This window comes from Poecile atricapillus, chromosome 15 (genome assembly GCF_030490865.1).
Source record: "Poecile atricapillus isolate bPoeAtr1 chromosome 15, bPoeAtr1.hap1, whole genome shotgun sequence".
NCBI classification, from domain to species: domain Eukaryota; kingdom Metazoa; phylum Chordata; class Aves; order Passeriformes; family Paridae; genus Poecile; species Poecile atricapillus.
This window is the reverse complement of record NC_081263.1, coordinates 610,706-629,732: the sequence shown is the minus strand read 5'-3', so window position 1 is coordinate 629,732 and position 19,027 is coordinate 610,706. Positions and strand designations below refer to the sequence as shown.

The following is a 19,027-nucleotide window of genomic DNA, read 5'->3' as shown; positions in this document are numbered from 1 at the left end:
CTATTCTTTAGTGCAGGGATAGCCTGGAAGGGGCTGAGGTAAGCACTGTGCCTCGGTGCCTGGCTATGGCCCCTCCCCAAGCTCCAGATTCCCAAGCAGATTTATTTTCTAGGTCCCCAATAACACCAGCAGCCCCAGTCCTGCTTCTGTGGAGGGAAATGCTCTCACTGAATGTATTGGGAGCAGATGAGTATTACAGTGTCTGTGCTCATCAAGCAAAGCTCTCAAAGTGCTTTGAAAAGATGGATTAGTTAAGGCCAGGACAAACCTGTGATAAATGTATTATCCCCATCTTAAAGTGAGGAGGTGACCATTGCCCAAGGTTAGTGAGCAGGGCTGGGGGGGACCCTGGCTTCCCTTTCTCTCGTGTCACCAGGACATTTTCATGCTCTAGATGAGCTTCCCCTGGCTCATCTCCCCTGGCACTGCCCACCATGAGATCTTACAGAGGGAAAGGGGCTGACGGCCTTCTGACAGTTTATCCCAGGGGATGGAGAGGAAAAACAACCCACTTGTTGTTTAAGCACAGGTATTCCTACTGAAATGAGCCCAGTCTGCACAGGAAAGTGCTGGAAACCTTTGTCAGGTTTGAGGGATGGGTGGTTACAGAAAAATAGCAGGTTTTCCTCTGCTGGATCTGAGAGCAGAAGGTCTGTACTGGGGTGTTTTGAGCAGCAAGGGAGTGCAGATGTCAGATGAATGTACAGAAAATCCCGTGTTGTGAAGTGATCAAAGAATGATACAGGTCTGCTACACTATAGATTGATATCTATGAACACACGCATGCATGTATTATTAATATACTATTTAATATATATATAAGTATGCATATATTAAACCTGCCCTTCCATAGGGAGATTCCTTTTCACCAAACTTAACCTCTGTAAGGAAGGTATTTATTTTCAATTAAGAGCTAATCTGTGCAACCAGCTCCACTTTGAGCACAGTGAGTGCAATGAATGACCCAAGTGGTCTCCTCAGACACCCCAAGTGCCACCTTGGGTAGAAACAGAGCTCAGAGCATGGCCCTGGCTAGCTTGGGAGCTCCTTTCAGCCTGGCCTTGAAGATGGATTTGCATTTTTTGGTGTGCTCCCCCTTTCTCTAGTCACAAGTCTCTCAGTCCCATTGTGAGTTTGTGCTGAGGTTTGCAGTTATTCTGGTCCAGAGATGTGGACTATTGGTCCAAGGGCTGGGGATGACTTGTGACCCTTCCCTGAGCTGCTGGCACTGCACTGGGGGGAAAGTGCCTTTAGCTCAGCCCTTGGGCTCTTGTTGTGTGTTTGGGCAAGATAAATGAACAGCAAAGCCAAAACCAAGCACCTGTTGGTATTCAACTGATATTGATAACATCCATCAGGTATCTGTCTGATCTGATCAAAAACCTGCATCCCTAACAACAGCTGGTGAACAGTCAAAGCAAATTGAAGGAACAATTTATTTGCAAGTTCTTTTTTTCTGCTGTACATAATCAGGTCCTGTTATTATGAGCTGAACTTACTCAATACTGCTTGCACTAGGATTCATGCAGAGTCTCTAGCCAAAAGCACAGATTAGTTTTGTTTTATTTTATTTAAGTCCATTTGCTCTTGATCATTTTTGAACAAAATGGAGCTGTAAATCTCATTTGCAGTACATAGACAGCATAAACACCAGAAATGCTCTCTCACTGGTACTGATAGGCAAAATGCTTCTAAAGCATGATTATGCTTACCAAATGCTCAGGCTCAAGATTCCTTGTGGGTATCTCTTAAAAACCCCCTCATTTTGCTAAAAGAATAAATTGAAGGTGTGAGCAAAGAGGTCTCTTGCAGCATCACCACTTAAAATCTTTTGTAGGATTTTGCAGGAGCTGTAGGAAGAACCTTCCCAGGGCAAGGAATCTTTTCCATGTGCCAGCTGAGCTTTGCTTGGGTGGTTTGGTAGTATCCAATGGCAGTATAAACAGGGAATGGAATTGTATAGTGGCACAAGGCACTAGGAGCAGCAGCTTGGATCCCTGAGGACCCCTTGGTATCAGTGCCTACTCTTTTCCTGTCTTTCTCTGCAGTGGTTTGGAGTCTGTCCATCCCTGGCTTTCTCTGTCCTGCCATCCGAGTGCGTCACGTGTTTGTCCTCCCAGCTGCCTTGTCAAGTGTGATTGTCCTGGTTTATTTGGAGAGAGTGCAGAGGTTTCTCAGGGTCTGTGATGGAGAAAGGGGCAGAGCTGTAATTCACCCCTGATCTCTGGGCCCCCTTTTCCCTGCTGCAGCTGGATCCCAGCCATAAGTGCTCAAGGGGCAGCTGGGATGCACGAGAGCTGCCCCTTCTGTGGAACTGCCTAGGAATCCATCTGAGATTGGGTTTCTTCATATTTCTGGCAATTGGGTTTGTGTCTGGCACGTGTTCAGCTCTGAAAAACTTGGTTCACACAGATGTGATTCTTGTGTTTGTTTGAAAATGTCCCTCTCTTGCTCTGCACACTTCATTGCTTCTGCAGTGCGTGTTTTGTCAACCACAGTGACCACACACTAAACAAACTCTCTCCTCCCTGTCACTGGTGCATTTGAGCACTTCCACTCTTCCAATGTCTGCAACTTCCCTGTAATTCTCCATATCTGGCTGCTCTCAAAAACTGTGGATTCCTCAAGTGTCTGGGTTGACAAGGAATGGAACTTTCTTCCTCAGGCAGTGTTTGCTGTTTGCCTTCCTGATGGAATAAGGAGCTTTCACTCCCTGTTTACTTACTCGTGAATTTTTGGTAAATCTGTCGTTCATAGTATAAAAGTTGAATCTTTTTAGAAAATAAAAGGATAAAAAAAAAAAGCGTTGTCTTCCCTCCTGTCAATGTGCCAGAAGTTTATTAATAATACATAATAATTATACGTTGTGTTTCTTAGCTGCTTTCATGTGAGGATCTAAAAGTGCTTCACAAACATTAATTAAGTAATCCTCACGCCTGCCTGGTGCAGTAACTATTGCTATCAATCTGCACTGAAATATGACAATGCAGGAGACACAGTAAATAAGAAAATCTCCCAGACACAGGCAAGAGCAAAGCAGGTTGGAGCAGGTGCCATCATTCTGTGGCTGGGCTTTGTGTGAATCCAGCGGTTTTCCTGCCAGTTCATGGTGCCTCTGGAGCTCAGGGGTGCTGGACACAGCAGAGAGGAGATTTTCTTGACCAATGCAGTATTTTCTCTGCTGGCAAGAGGAAAGTTGTGACTGGCAGCAGAGCCTGTGTCCTGGTTGAGAGCAGCAGAGCTGGTGGTGGCAGCTCTCTCTGAAGCAGCCTCAGCAATGGGATTTACTGATCCCTGCTCCAAGAGAGCCTCTGTTACCCAGGCAGGAGGGGTCCTCAAGGAGAAGCCCAGCAAGTGCATGCAGTGTCCCACAAGGGTCTCTAACCCTCAGCTGAGCACCCAGGGGACCTTCACAGCTTTTATGGTGTCCCCACATCATGTTCCTCCTTCTCTTCTGCTCACAAAGCTTCAGGAAGTCCTGCACAGGTGGGCAAAGCTCACCTTGGTTCTTTCAGTCCTTGCACTGAACTGCTTGAGCACCTCTGTCCCATTACCTTGACTATTCCCTTGGGAACAGTTTCTGTCAGGGTAGAACAGAGATGAAAAGTAAATGAACACCAAGGTTCTGTCAGCAAATGCCCCCTCAGTTTGCAGCTGTAGCTCAGGGCTCTGAATCAAACTCAGGGTGGTCACCACAGTTATTCTTTGCCTCTAATCTTCCCCAGCTAAGAGCCTGACTGCTCTCAGCAGCTTTTGTGGCGCTCAGCTGAGAGGAGCCGTGCCTGGGAAGGTGCTGCCTGTTACTGGGAGGCAGCTGAGCTCACACACAGCGGGCTGGGATTGCACTGGGAAGGACCTGCCAGGTTTTGGGGTGCACTCAGAGATGTGATGTCAGTGTTGGGAGGGACTGCCAGGCTTTGGGGGGCACTCAGAGAGGTGATGTCAGTGTTGGGAAGGACTGCCAGGTTTTGGGGTGCACTCAGAGATGTGATGTCAGTGTTGGGAGGGACCTGCCAGGCTTTGGGGTGCACTCAGAGATGTGATGTCAGTGTTGGGAAGGACTGCCAGGCTTTGGGGTGCACTCAGAGATGTGATGTCAGTGTTGGGAGGAACCTGCCAGGTTTTGGGGTGCACTCAGAGATGTGATGTCAGTGTTGGGAAGGACTGCCAGGTTTTGGGGTGCACTCAGAGATGTGATGTCAGTGTTGGGAGGGACTGCCAGGACGTTTCCCAGGAGTGCTGAACACCCTGTGGTACCACCAGAACTCTCGGATACATCAACCTCTGATTTCTCTTCACCAAGGAGATGTCAAGTGATGTGACTGGCATTTACTTTTGGTTCATTTTGATGAAGTGGTGGGTTTGGTAACTCCAGGTATATTGGATCCTACTTCCTGTCATTTTGATCCTTTAAAGTAAATTAGAAGCAGATGAAGTGTAGTGTAAGAATTACAATTAATTCCTACCAGTCAGAGCCCTACTAGCCCTGCCTTGGCCATAGCAGCTGTTACCAGAGGGAGTTTTTGAGGGCCAGGAGCCTCATGCATTCTTCATGGCACCCAAGGTGCTGACAGCCCCAGCACTTGTTGTGTGTTCTGGCTGCTCCTGACTGCAGGTTCCATCTGTGGCTCAGCAGGACAGGACACTGCTGGCATGTCCTGATCAGGAGATACTCCCCCAAACATAAGATGTGCTGCCTTCTAGAGCACATCAGGTATCAGAGCGCATTTTGCTAATTGACGTGTTTGTGTTCTCTCTGTCTGTGTTTACACACAATGTTATTCTATAGGTGTAACTTTAGACTTCCTGCAATCCCTGGGAATGGTCTCGTTTAACATCTGCAGCCCTGGCCAAAGCTCCAGCACATGCCCACTCAAATATCAGGTTTTCATCATGCTAGGCAAGTGCATCAGGTCTCAGCAGAGGGGTCTTTGGCCTCTCTTTCCTCTCTGCTGAACACTGGGGCAGGTGCAATTCCATTAATTTTACATGTTCATTAAGCTAAAGAACACATTTGCTGAAGTTTCTGGCTATGAATGAATGGCCATGAACTAAACCCACTTGACTTAACAGTTATTTTTAAAGTTGCTCTTAAGAGCTTCTGTAAAGTGGCTGTGAAATACATCTTAGTTTGCACTGTCTTCTGGAAAATTTGCTTCATGGTCCAGATAATTTGAGCATGGCAGTGCCACTTCCAGGAGTTATAGATGTAATTAATTGAATCCATAAACTCATTGGAGGGAGTTCTGTCTTTTTGTTCTGTGTTTATATAGCACTAAGTACATCAGGGTCTTGACTCACAGCTCGTGAATCCAAACCCCAAAACGAGCAGTAAATATGTTTTACAGAGAAAGCAAAAGCTGCAGCCCAAAGGTATGGGATTATTGTCCCTAGCTGCTGATGCTGTCAGCAGGCCGGTCTGTTTGCCCAGGAGGAGGCTGTGCCTGTGCTCACAGCCAGCCTGGGAGCTGTGTCCAGCAGGCTCGGGGCGGTGATGCCCGGAGCAGGGAGCGGGGCAGGCACAGGAGGAGCTCAGTGCTCCACCCGCCTGTGCCGCTGTGTCCCGGCTGCTGCTGCTCCCAGCTGGCCCCACAGCAGCCGGGGACACTCCGGGGGTGTTCCGGGGGTGTTCTGGGGGTGTTCTGGGGGTGTTCCCGAGCACATTCCCGGGGGTGTTCCGGGGGTGTTCCCGAGCACATTCCCGGGGGTATTCCCGGGGGTATTCCCGGGGGTATTCCTGAGCACATTCCCGGGTGTATTCCCGGGGGTGTTCCTGGGGTATTCCTGAGCACATTCCCGGGGGTGTTCCGGGGGTATTCCCGGGGGTATTCCCGGGGGTGTTCCGGGGGTATTCCCGGGGGTATTCCGGGGGTATTCCTGGACACATTCCCGGGGGTATTCCCGGGGGTATTCCTGGGATATTCCTGGGCACATTCCCGGGGGCATTCCCGGATGCTCCGTGCCCTGATGATCCTCCCCTGGTGTGCACAGGAGGGAGGGTTGCACCCACAGCTGCTGTGATTTCACATGAAAATCAGTAGCTGGAATACACGAAGGTGTCTTGAAGTTTGTACGAGCAATTCCTTAATCTGTGTGTGTAAAAGCAGGATAATTGTGTGAGTTGTGTGAGGTGCAGCTGTGTGTGGCAATGGTCAGCAAATCAGAACCTTTCTATCAGTAATTCATTATCCTGAGGGGAGCTACGTCTCTTCCTAAATCTTCTTTTTTCCTTTTCCACCAGGTCCTTAAGCAGCTCATATCTTTGCTGTCTTATCCTCACTTGTTCCCTGTGTTATCAGCTACCTGTTGGAATAGTTCTTTCCCTTAGCACTTGCCAGGGGAATTGGCCATAACGCTGGCAGAAGGCTCCTTCTTCCTGCTCACAAAAATGATCTTTTGCATTAAAAGTACATTGGAACCCCCTCTTTAAAAGGCTGAGCAGTAAAGGTCCTTCCCCACTGTCCTCCTTGCCGCTGTTTTTCCCAGGGTGTTTCTGGTGAGTCCAGTAGCTCTGTGTGCTTGAACTCAGCTCCGTGGCACTGCTGGGCTTTGTCCTCCCCAGAGTGAGGGAGGGGACAGCCTGCAGTGCCCTGCTGGGGGGCAGTGCCACATCGGGGTCATGGCTTCGCTCCGAGTTTCCTGCTCCAACTCCAAGAGGGGATTTTCAGTCTCTTGCACCCCTGACCAACATCTGCAAAAATCTCTCTTTGCTTTTCCCATCCTTGTCTGGTTGGACATAAATCCTTTGGGCAGCACTCCTTTGGCCTGTGCTTGTACATCAGAGCCCTGATTCGAGGGGCAAACCAAACACAGTCTGTGTTTTCACAGCCCTGCTGGAACAGCACCATTCCTGCCTGTGTTCCTCAGAAGGAACACAAATAAAGCTGAGTTGGGCCAGCTGTCTCCCTTCTGATTTTGTATCCTAGGTGGTCAACAGCTAATGATTAATCTTAAATGTCACCTCTTTTCCTCTCAGACTGAGTCCTTAAACTGTTGGGATGTGTGAATACATTTTAAGTAAAGCACCGATCCCCGTGCCAAAGAACAGAGCAAGTGTGGCAATGCTCCAGCCTTTGCACCTGTTCTGGTTCGCTCTTTGTGTGAAGTGCTGCATAATTGTCTTCTTCATTAGCTGCCTGCTGAATTCTGGTTTGTGAGGGATTCAAAACTCCAGTGCATATGGATTATCTCAAATGTTTTCCTTTGGGACACAGTACAGAGTGAAGGTTTTTTGGAGCTATATGTACAAGGGATGGAAGATGCTTTCCCCCGCCCTTTTTTAAAGTTCCCTCTCCAGAGCAAGAGTCAGACAGAGCTGATCCCCCCTCCTGCCTCTGGGCACTCACAGGGCTCTGATCCTGCTGGACCTGCCTGGAGGCAAAATCAAACCCTTGCTAAGAGTGGGAAACTTCAGCACACACAGAGCTCAGCATCTGAGGGATCCCCCCAAGGTCAGCAGGTCTAAAGCAGCTTCTTTAAACGTGTAGCAAAGAGGGAGCACGTTACGGTGCTTTGAAAGGACCCATTCCACTGATGAGGTCAGGATTGTGTGCTGATGATTTTTCTGTAAAAATAGGGACATTTTCCTCCTCCAGCACAAATTCTTAAGTGCTTCAGGTTGATGTGACATCTGCAACATCCAAGAAGCCTACAGAGATTTGTTTCAGTGGAACAGATGTTTAACAATCCAAATTTTATTTTATGTTTTTGTCTGTTTGGACAGTTTCTTGTCATCTGCTTTTTGTGCCTGTAACTGTGACAGTGCTGGGTCCAGGAGCTGTGAGAAAGGGCCTACATAGGGAAGGAAGGATAGGTTTTTTCCTCTAATTCAGCAATCAGCCTGCCTCTGCACATTCAGCTCTAGTCCTTTCCCCTCCCTGGTGAAAGCAACACTTGATTCTCTCTCCTACTGGCACTGCAGAGCCAGTCTCATTGCAAGAGAGTGGGGAGAACTTCTCATTGAGCTCATTGGGAAATGTCCTCCCAAACTGCCCAGCAAGGCCCCTCTGGAAGCAGCAATCCATGTGGCAGCAACCCCAGGATGGAGCTGCCCTTGCAGGAGCTTGCTTAGCTCAGTAGCCTGGTAGGAGACTTGAAGCTTTCTGTCATTCTGACGTTTCTGCTGGGGAAAACAAAGGCATAAAACTTCTCCAGGGGCTTGTAGAGAGTGCTGGGGGCTCCCAGGGCAGTCCCCACGCCGGGACTGCTGCAGCAGCAGGCACTGCCCAGCCAGGGAGCAGCCAGGGCCTTCTCACCAGGTTATAAATCTCAGCCCTTAACTGGTTGTGCAAGGATACTCTTCCTCTCCAGGTGAAGAATCACATGGCCATAAAATTCTGTAATGTAAACACAGCAGATGTGGTCAGAATCCTATTTGGATAGATTTATAGCCTGACTGTGGAGCAGCAACCTTGCCTGGGCTTTGTGCCACCAGTAATTAATATGCACCCTGGGCTCTGTTTTCCTTCTGGACAGTGTCCTTCTGCGAGTTTGTGTGCTAGACTGTAAGCATGAGAGTCTGCTGTCTACTGAGAGACTTTCCTGGGGAGCTGTGCTGGAAAGCTGTGGCCCTGCAGATTGTGTGGAAGTGAGGGAGAGTGAATAGGCAAATCTGGGAGAGCAGCACTTCCCCAGCACGTGTAAAGCCTCCAGGTAGCTGGCACTGAGTCTTTGTGCAGTGATTTTTATAAAGACTGTCAATGTTTGCCATAGGTTCTGCCTACACTGAGATGAAGAGGTTGCTGGAGAAACCACATCTGTTGGCATTGAACAGCGATCTCCAGCTCTCTGCCCTGTCTGTGCCACATTTGTGGGAGGCAGTGGTCGCATTTAGCCGCAAAAAGCTTTGAACAAAATCTCCCTGCTGCTTATTTATTCCAGTCTAATTAATTCAGCCAAACACATCCCCGTAGGCGTCACTCAGGGACTGCTTCCGAGAGGTCTGAGCATCCCCCAAAGCTGCCTGGAGGTGTGCTGGGCTCTGCTGAAGGGGATCTGTGCAGGAGGAGCTGGCTGGCTACTGACACAGCCTGGAGCTCTGCGATGACACAGACAAACAAAGGTGTCACAGCTTTATCACCAACAAACCCTCCCAGCAGCAGTGGTGGCAGCAGGGTCCCATTTGGCCCTGCCCCAGAGTGGCAGGAGACCAGATGAGGATGGATTGTGTTGTCTCAGTATTTACCTCCTGTAAATGAGGTGAAGCCACCATTTCATCCTCTTCTCTTACAGCTTTTCTTGGAGCAGCACTGGTGTCCCTTGCTTTCCTCCTCCTCCACGTGCTCACACCCAGAGGTGACCTCAGGAGTTACCTGTGTAACCCACCCCTCCCAGCTGCCCAGACTTGCTATTTCTCAGTCTTCACTCTCAGGTCATCTCTTGGGCATTCATTTGCAACTCTCCACTTCAAAAACACTGAAAAGTAATGAAGGAATTTAAGGAAAAATGAAGAGAGGGGAGGGAAATGGACCCATTTTATTCCAGGGGTTATGATCCCAGCACTGGAATTAGGCACAGATTTTCAATTTGGGCGCTTACTCACATATGAAATCCATTCTCATTATCACCTTTGGAGTAAATCCCTCCCTCTTCTCCCAGTGCTCATGTATGGAGGAGTCTGGGCACTGTGACCCTGTGTTGGTAGGGTCACAAGAGAAAATTTGTCCCTAATTAATGACCAATGACCTTGTGCCATTCAAAACTATCTGGCAAGTGATGAGCACAGGATGCTGGCACATTAAAATCTGTCACTGTCAGGATCTGACTTTGAAGCAAGCCCTGTTGCATTCCTGGGTTGGTTGTTCTGTCATTAATGAGATTTCTCTGCCCTTTTCTGTCTCTGCTTGGAAAACACGGTGCTGGTAGGCCAGCAATGCCACCAACACAAGCCTTAACAGCAAAATGGATGTGGCTTGGTTAGGCTCAGTGCTCAGTGTGCAATTCTGTTATTTTCCCAACTGTGAAAATGTGGCTGCCCCACCTCAGGCACGGGAAGGGCTCAGGGGGCACCGCTGGGGCTTCCTGGGTGGACGTGGGGCTGCTGGAAACTCATCTGTACCTGCAGCAGCTCTCAGGGACTCCCCAGGGTGGTGATTCTGCGTGGTGTGGGACAGTTTAATCCCCAGTGGTGTGTCTGAAGCCACAGAGACTGGACTGCAAAGGCTACACCGTGTCTGCGATCCAGGCACTCGCTAGGGCTGGAGCAAAGCCTTGTGTGGCAAGAGGTTCTGTGCTCTGGGACCCCACTGCACATTAGCCCAAAATAACTCCTGGTGGGGGCAGTTTCACAGCACCTGTGAAGGCCAAATTACTTCTCTGTAAAGAAACAGATTAGGTGAAAGGACCCATTTTTCTGATTGATGACTTAAGCTGTATTGACCAAATGACAGCCACTCTGTAAGGCCGGTTGCCATGGGATTGTCCAATACCTCCAGGGAAAAAAACAAAAGGAATTAAAAATAGTTTCTTTGTACTCAGCAGTCAATGGTGTAGCAGCATTAATGCTGGGGCTTGTGTTTTGGTCTGGTTTGTATTTCCCCTGCTGCTTACAGAGCTCTCTGGTGGATTGTGAGGTTTCAGGTGAGGTGGTGAGAGGGTGGTAAGAGCACCCTGGGATGCTCCGGAGTGCGGTGCCCATGAGCAGCATTCCAGGTGCTGGTAAAGGCCTGAGGAAGCTCTGCACTGATGGTTCCTCACCTCTTCATCCCCACAGAGCCTCCCCACAGTGCCAGCATTGCTGCAGAGCTTGAGCTGAGCCTTCACCCTGACTCTGCTGCAGGAAAAGCAGCGAGTCCTCTCCTTTCCCTGTGGCTGCTGGCCCCAGGACAGCTCCTCACCAGATTCCCAGAGCAGTTCAGGGTCATTGCACGGTCCCACACCAGCAGCAAGGCTTTGAAGCCTTTGGAAGGGTGCACAGAGCGTGGGTGGAATGCAGGTTATTTGCTGGCTGAGGTGAGCAATACACGCTATATTCAGAATGACCAAACCAGTCTAAATATAGAGATAAGAGCAGGGTTGTAGTTGAGATTTCTGAGCAAATGCTTCCCCCACTGCTGGGGGAAGGCTATAAAAGTGCTTAAACTGTCAAATTTGCTCTTTTTAGAATTGCTGAATGATACAAGGCAGTTTGTGTGGAGTAAGGTGTTTGTATTAGCAGCACTAACAATGGTGAAGGTCAAAGGTAACGTGGAGATGTTCCCTATGGGATCCATCTCTAATGTAGACCAGCAGATTTCTAAAACTCTTCCCACTGCCCTCTTTCCCCCTTCCCATTATTAACATTCAGGGATGTTTCAGGGAAAGGAGTCCTCTTAAAATTTCATACTCTCATATAGGTGCAAGCCATTCCTGGGGCTGGCAGCGTTAAAAAGAGATTTGCAGTCATCAAGATGCTAAAGGCTCCTGAGCTTTTCAGAGGAGAGCTGCTCATTGACTGCAGGACAAGGGTGTGCAGAGGATTAGCACTCAATAAATCCATCACAGGTGTACCAAGATGTTATTACTTGAGTTTGGAATATCCTGAAATAGCTCACCACCTTGGCAATTTTGCATCATTGATGTACTCTCAGCTGGATAATATGACTTTCTAGAAATGGAGCTGGATAGATTTAGATAAACTGAGCTGTTTTAGGAGTGTCTGTCTCTCTTATTCATATATTTCTTCAATTTGTATTCCAGGAGAAATAATAATATTCTCTAGGAGCGACATTAATTCAAATGTTCAAAACAGAGCCCCAGATGCAAACACCAATAAAACACAATGTTTTTAATTAACAGCCCCAGAGAGCATGACATCAGGCAGGTACTACCAGCACCTTAGAACAAAGTACACTTGGAACCAGGTGCAGCTATTTACCAAAAGCTTCCAGAAAGCCAGCAGTAAAACTGTTTGTTTTTCCAACACATGTTGTGCACTCACTGTTATTTCTCTAGATGGAAGAAGCAATCTGAGACACTAAAAATACACACCTTAGACCAACAGAGCTGTAAAATGATGCTAAATAAACAGTAATTCAAGGAAATCTTCCTCATTACAGTTTTATCTTCTGGGTGAGGCAGAAAAGGTTCTAGGGCAGGATTTTATTTGAGGGGGAGCGCTGGGCAGTGCTCTGGGGACATCCCTTAGCAGTGAGGGTGCAGCCAGGGGACACACCAGGACAGCTGCCCTTGGGAGCTCTTTGGTGTGGGATGTGAGCAGTGAAATCTGTCCTTTGAGATGAACTCTGCTTTCAGAGGATCCAGAGAGTGGGTGCAGTTTGTGCTTTCCCCTCTGCAGCACCGTGCAGAGCAGGGAGCTGGGGATGGAGCCGAGCTGTGCCAGCGAAGGGCAGGCACGGGAGGCTGGGGCTGGGAGCGGGGCTGGCTGGAGGATCAGGGCACTGCTTGTGTCGAGGACAGGCTGCACAGAGGCTCTGAGCCACACTGGCTGCAGAGCTGGGGGCCCTGGGGACAGGGAAGGTCCCGTGTCACCTGCAGCCTGTGAGCTGCAGTGGTGACAGTCTGGCATCGCCTATAAAGCTGCAGCGACAGAGTGGCTTTGAAGCAATGGTGTTCCCTGCTTCAGACCCAGGGACAATGGGAAAAAGTCACTTTTCCTAAAATAGCTGGCATGTCAAAACCTAGATTTTATTTATTGACCTTTCCAAAACCCATAAAAAGAAGTCCTTTTACAGAAGTAGCTGCTGCCTCGTGCCTGGCTCTGGAGGCTTGGGAAGCATGTGGGACCCAGCGTTGTTGCTGCTGGGATCACTGGGAGCCAGACATGGGATCGGGGCCCTTGGGCCTGGCCTTGTACATAATTCATTGGTGTGTTTTTTAAAAAAGACTTTTGCTCTGCCTTGTGTCAGCCACACGCTTCTGACTCAGTTCAACTGCTTATTCTTTCACTTAAGCTCTGCCCTTGTTCTGACAAAGGATTTCTAGTAGTTTAGTTTTTGTTACTAGCAGCCTGTAGAAGGCTGTAGATGCAGATGGTATTTTCCTGGTAATGCAGAATTTCACTGGGCTGGGGTACTTTTTCAGCCTGTCCATCAGACAGATAAAACAGACTCCTTTATTCTCCGCTGTCAGATTTTTCAAAGGCTCTTCCAAAGCAGGTGCATAAATTAAAACAAAATAGAAGTCAGAGGAAAACTCTTAAGTCTGTACCCTACTGAGAGGGATTATGGGGAGTGGAAAGTATGAGTCATGGCATGGCTACTTCTTGGAGCCAGAGCTAATGCGGCTCCCACAGGGCAGGGGAGAGTCCTCAGGAGGGGCAGCCTGCCCTCGCCTCTTGAAAAGCCATTTCTACTCCTGCAAATTTGATCACAGTTAAAAAAAAAGAAAAAAAAAAGAAAAAAGGAAACATGCTGGTGAGATGTACTTATCCTTTGATCTTTCCCTAAAGTCTGGTTTCTTGGCCGGATTTCCAGGTATTTGAGTACTGAGAACGTGGCAGTGTTTTAACGCTGTTTTGGCAGTTCAGTCGCTGTGCTCTGGGATTTATCCTGGCTGCCCTTTATCTCTGCAGCCACACTTGCACATTGAACCCAAACTAAACGCTCAAGGCTAAAACTCTGCCTCTGATGATTCTCTCCTGTGTGACAGGAGTGCCCCATGGCAGGGAGGTGGCTGTGCCTGGCCTGCAGTAAGAGCTGCTCTCCTGGCTGACCCACGGACAGTCTGGTTAATATTCCTCCCCCTGCACAGCACTGCACAAATATTGAGCTTTTTAAATACTAACTGTGAAGATGAAGGTGCAATGAGGCTGGGAGTTCTGGGGTTGGGGTCCACCTCATAATATCCTCACTGACAAATTCAGGATCTGCAAACCAAGTGCACTGGCCACTCCTTGGTGAGTGAGCTGCAGATGAGGGGGTAATAGGGGCAGCTTGCTGGCATCACCTGGGACCTTTTATCCTTCCCAACAATCTGAAAAGGCAGAGAACCAAAATCCCACAGTCAGTCTGTACTTGTGAAAATTTCTGAGGTTAACAAGGACTGTCTCAGTCTCAACTTTCACAAAGACAGGTTTAATGGAAGTGGAAAAAACAACCCTTGTTTGTAAGATTTGTATTTTTACCCCAGACAAACTCAGGAGATGGATTAAACCGAGGAATGCCTCGTTCTTCAGTTTATTCTCAAAATATAACACACATCCAGAGGGATATAATTTTTCTGTTAAGTTTACCACGCTATCTTTGTTAGATTCATTCCTGGTGATTCACTTGTCACAATAAGAAGCTCAGCTGAGAAACAGAGCACGGCGGCTCCGGGACGGTGTCGGGGCTCTGGGGCTGGGCTGGTCCCTCACCCCTGCGGCTCCTCACACGTGGGACGGCTCTTGGAGCACACCCGAGTTCCAGCCCCATGCTGGGGAACGAGGCTGCTCATCCCAGCTCTGCTCGTGTCCCCTGGGAGCCCGGAGCCTGTTCATTGTCCTGAGCAGAGAAACGCTCTCTGCAGCAACAGCTCCGCTGGCCCGACACCAGTGGAAGATTCGAGTGCCAGTTACCCAAAACCCAGGGGGTCCAAGGTGTAAAATGATGTGATAGCTCATGGTGACAGCTGTGGTGCCTCCCTCGGAGTTGCACTGGCAATTCTGTCTGTGCTCTCGCCTCTCCCTCCCCCTTTCGTCTCCATCCTCCCCCACCTGCATCTCCTTTATTTCCACGTGCCCAGCGTTCCCCCCCTGCCTCAGAGGGGTTTGTGCCAGGCAGGCCCCTTTATCCTTGCTCTAACTCTGGCCTGGATGTGGCAGGGCCATTACCCTGTAACTCCTGTGTCCTTTTCCTTGCTCACCTGTCGTGCACTGTCCTGGCTGTGAGCGCTTCCAGCCCCGCTGCCTGCACACTTTGTGCTGATTGATGCCAGCTCAGGGTCTGGCACAGCAGTGCCAGTGCTTGGGTAGCTGGAAAAAAATGCATTCTTTGGTAGGCTTTTCAGTGAGACAGCCCAGCAGTTCAAGGTTGTGATGCAAATACTTTTCTGCCAATGCTTACATCAGCTGTGCTGAGTTCACACGTCAGAGCACTTGCAATGATTTCCTTGGTGCTGACTAACACGACCATGAAGGCTGTGGCTGCTTCCACCTCTTCAGAGCTTGACTCACCAGCTTCGTTCAGAGCATCAGTTGCCAAATTCGAAGTTAGACTTTATGAATCATATTTATTTCTATTAGGGAGGTCTAGTCCGGGCCAGGAGCCTGCTGTGTCAGTGAGGTGCTGCACAGCATCCTGGCCCAATGGCTTGACTGTTGCTCCTAAGATCAGGGAGGCACCCACAAAGACTGGGGATTACCATTTGTCTTCTTGCCAAATCTTCATAGGAGATGCTGGGAAGGAGAGAAAGCTTTTGCCTTCCTGGACAGGAAGGGGACCACACCACTGTGCTGCAGAAAAACATTCCCTTTCCACACTGTTGCTAAAACCAGTTACTGGTGTAAGATGGATACAGAGGTTTAGGTTTTAGTGGTTTACCATGACTCTTTCATAGCAAAAACTTCATTTGGAGGAAAAGATAAATGCTCCCAGAATTGGCAAATTAGTGCATTATCCCCTAGATTAATTACTGTAAAGTGAAATTGTGTGCTCGTTATTTATTCAAAGCTTCGCTGGAAGTGGGTGGTGGCTGGGGAGGTGTGAGCGGGTGCAGAGGGAAGGACAGAGCCGGGTGGGGGTCAGGACAGCCAGGCTGAGCCTGTCTCAGCCGGGGCTGGGGGTCGGATCCGCAGCGAGGGAAGCGCCTGTTCTGGCAGGGAACCACCGCACCTCGCTCCCGCTGCTGACACTTGTTCACACAAAGCATTTCAGTGGCATCTCCGTAGCGTTCTCTGTGCTTTCAGGCAACTCCAGCTCCTTTTTTCCCCTCAGTAGTAGTGAAAACTCCTTCCTGTTTAACCAGCTAACTGGCTGGATCCCCCCTGACCTGTCCAACGCGTTCCGAGGCTGCCCCCACAGTGATGCTGATAAGCAGCCTTTTCACATGGAAAAGTGTGTAGAAAAGCCAAATCTCGTCTACACGTGTAGAGCCGCTGAGTTCAGCAGCACCAGGGCAGGGATGAGCTTGGCCCCAGGCAGTTTTTTCTGCAGCTCTCCCAGCCTTGTGCAAAAAAATCAGCGGGATAATTGACAGGTCTGGGTGTCTGCTGCTGCTGCCTTGTTTGCTTTTGCCTTCCATGCCTTACTGTGGCTTTGAAATGCAAATTGCAAACTTTATGTGGTCTGTCAAAGGGAGTTTGAGTTATTTTGATGTATTTTTGATGTGCTCTGGAGCATCACAAACTTTGAGGTTTACTTGGGAAGGTAAGAACCGCTTATCATCAAAGATGACAGCGCAGGAAGGGGCCGAGGGAATTTGCAGTGAGGGCTGAAAGCTGAAGCATCACCGTGTGGAGCTCCAGTGCTCACCGGGAGGTTCAGGCATCAGCGTGGCAGGTGTCACCTCCTCAACCCTTTCTGTGCTGGCGTTTGCCAGAGGATACCTGCAGCTGGAGCCGTGCAGGACAGGGGTACCAGGCTTTTATTCCATCCTGCGCTGCTGCTGCACCAGCACAGCCCCTCTTTTGTCTGTGTGTGTGTGTCCCTGTATGTACTGGGCTGTTTAAACATCGTGGTGTGGTGGGCAGAGCTGGCCCCATGCGTGGTGGGGAGCACAGAGCCAGCCCCCCGGCTCTGGGGAGTATTTTAGGCACTGGTGTAAGACAAATGAGAAATGTCGTTCCTTCAGTGGGCTACAGAAACTGGGTTGTATTGAAAGAAATGTTATATAAGGGCCTAAAATTAGCAGGATGGAAAAAGAAGTCTGCTAAATACTCCAGTCTCTCTGTTGACACAAGCAGACTTCCACCAGAAGGGGAGGGCTCCTTAATTATAGTTTTCTGACGTATTCCGGAAATTAGGGATTGAAAGAGACCATGAGCTTGGGTTGCCCACCCCAGTGAGTTACTTGCGGGGAGGATGACCCAGACAGCCCTGACCCCTAACTCCCTCCCCATATAGAATCTGATTTGGGGTGGGAACAGGTTCTGTCTCACCTCCAGGGTAAGGGAACCCTGTCACAGCACAGCTGGCATCGAGCAGGCAGATGGAGCTGGCGTTGGTGCAGTTTTGGAGGGAGCGGTGTGGGAAGCATTAGCTGCTCCCCCCGAGGCAGGTTATCCATGGATGAGCATCCCTGCAGGAGGAAGCAGTGGCCTGTTTGCCCCTGCTAGGCACCCAGACAAACTGGTGGATTTTTGTGGCACCCAGCTGTTGAACTGAGCCTGTTGTGCAGCACGGCTGAGGTTTGTTCTCCCAGTTTTGGCTCTGCCAGCAAACTGCCTTGTTTGCTGTTGGTGATTTATCCCACAAGCTGCAACCTTAGAGTCCCTCCTCGCCCTGTAGATACCGGCTGTGCTCTGCTCTTTCTCCAGAGCAGCGTTCCTCGGGCATGCTGAGTGCTGGGCTGTTTCCCGGAGCTCTGCCCGGGAGCAGGGAGCAGGGAGCAGGGAACAGGGAGCAGGGAACAGGGAACAGGGAGCAGGGAACAGGGAACAGGGAGCAGGGAACAGGGAACAGGGAGCAGGGAGCAGGGAACAGGGAGCAGGGAGCAGGGAACAGGGAGCAGAGAGAAGGGAGCAGGGAGAAGGGAGCAGGGAGCAGGGAATAGGGAACAGGGAGCAGGGGGCAGGGAGCAGGGAGAAGGGAGCAGGGAGAAGGGAGCAGGGAGAAGGGAGCAGGGAGCAGGGAACAGGGAACAGGGAGCAGGGAGCAGGGAGCAGGGAGCAGGGAGCAGGGGGCAGGGAGCAGGGAGAAGGGAGCAGGGAACAGGGAGCAGGGGGCAGGGAGAAGGGAGAAGGGAGCAGGGGGCAGGGAGAAGGGAGCAGGGAGCAGGGAGCAGGGAGCAGGGAGCAGGGAGCAGGGAGCAGGGAGCAGGGAACAGGGAACAGGGAGCAGGGAGAAGGGAGCAGGGAGCAGGGAGCAGGGGGCAGGGAGCAGGGAGAAGGGAGCAGGGAGAAGGGAGCAGGGAGCAGGGAGAAGGGAGCAGGGAGCAGGGAACAGGGAACAGGGAGCAGGGAACAGGGAGCAGGGAACAGGGAACAGGGAACAGGGAACAGGGAGAAGGGAGCAGGGAACAGGGAACAGGGAACAGGGAGAAGGGAGCAGGGAGCAGGGAACAGGGAGCAGGGAGCAGGGAGAAGGGAGCAGGGAGCAGGAGGGATCGGGGCCGATCGCCTGCAGGGATGCTCCTCTCTCCCGGCTCCGGCAGCTGCCGCATCCCGGCCTTGGCGGCGGTGCCGGGCTGCGGGAAGCGCACCTCTCTCTCCCGGGGCTGTCATCCCTGCCACAACCATCACCGCCCCCGCGCCCGGCATCGCAGGAAATGCCTTTATTTAGAGCGGGGAAGCTCCCCAGCCGCCCGGAGCCGGGGCTTGCCTCGCACATACCCCCAGCACCTTCCCAGCAGCAGCAGGAGGAGGAGGAGGAGGAAGGCCAGGCTCTGGCTCTGGCTCTGGCTCAGGCTCAGGCTCAGGCTCTGGCTCTGGCTCTGGCTCAGGCTCAGGCTCAGGCTCTGGCTCTGGCTCTGGCTCTGGCTCTGGCTCTGGCTCCTGCCGTGCCCGGCCAGGGGGCCCTCGGCAGGCGCTGCCTGAGCCCAGGCTCTGAGCACAGCAAAGGGAGCCCAGCAGCAGCTCCTCTTCCTCCCAGCCTTCCCCAGGCCCTGGGAGCGCGGCTGTTCCAGCTGCAGGTGCTGGGAAAATGTCCAGCAAAGCTGTTTTCCAACTGAAAACTATTGCAGCAAAACAATGGGTTTGGCTTTGTTTATGGGAGTGGGTTCATTTGGGCGTTTTCCCCCTGTAGATCAGCTGAGGGTTTTTGGGTTTTTTTGTTTTGTTTTAGGTTGTTTTTTTTGGGGGGGGGGGGGTGGCAAAAACCTAAAATTATTTTGAAATACTTCTGCAGAGATTCATGGGAATTGCAGTCCAATGCCTTGTCTGCTGTTCCTCCCTGTGCTCTGAGATCCCAGGATTGAACACACTTCCCTGGGTACCACATGAAGGGAGGAAGCC

General features: G+C 50.5%; 1 protein-coding gene and 1 long non-coding RNA gene across 2 annotated transcripts in view; one reads left to right on the top strand and one right to left on the bottom strand.

The window, feature by feature from the left end:
• KCNB1 (potassium voltage-gated channel subfamily B member 1) overlaps positions 1-19,027 on the top strand; it is a 106,842-nt gene that overhangs the window by 8,762 nt on the left and 79,053 nt on the right. The window lies entirely within an intron of this gene.
• The window catches only part of LOC131584832 (uncharacterized), a 113,712-nt gene continuing 105,992 nt past the window's right edge, over positions 11,308-19,027 (bottom strand). Inside the window, exon 4 of the long non-coding RNA XR_009278812.1 lies at positions 11,308-11,322. This is a non-coding gene — a long non-coding RNA (uncharacterized LOC131584832). The remainder of the gene's footprint in view (positions 11,323-19,027) is intronic.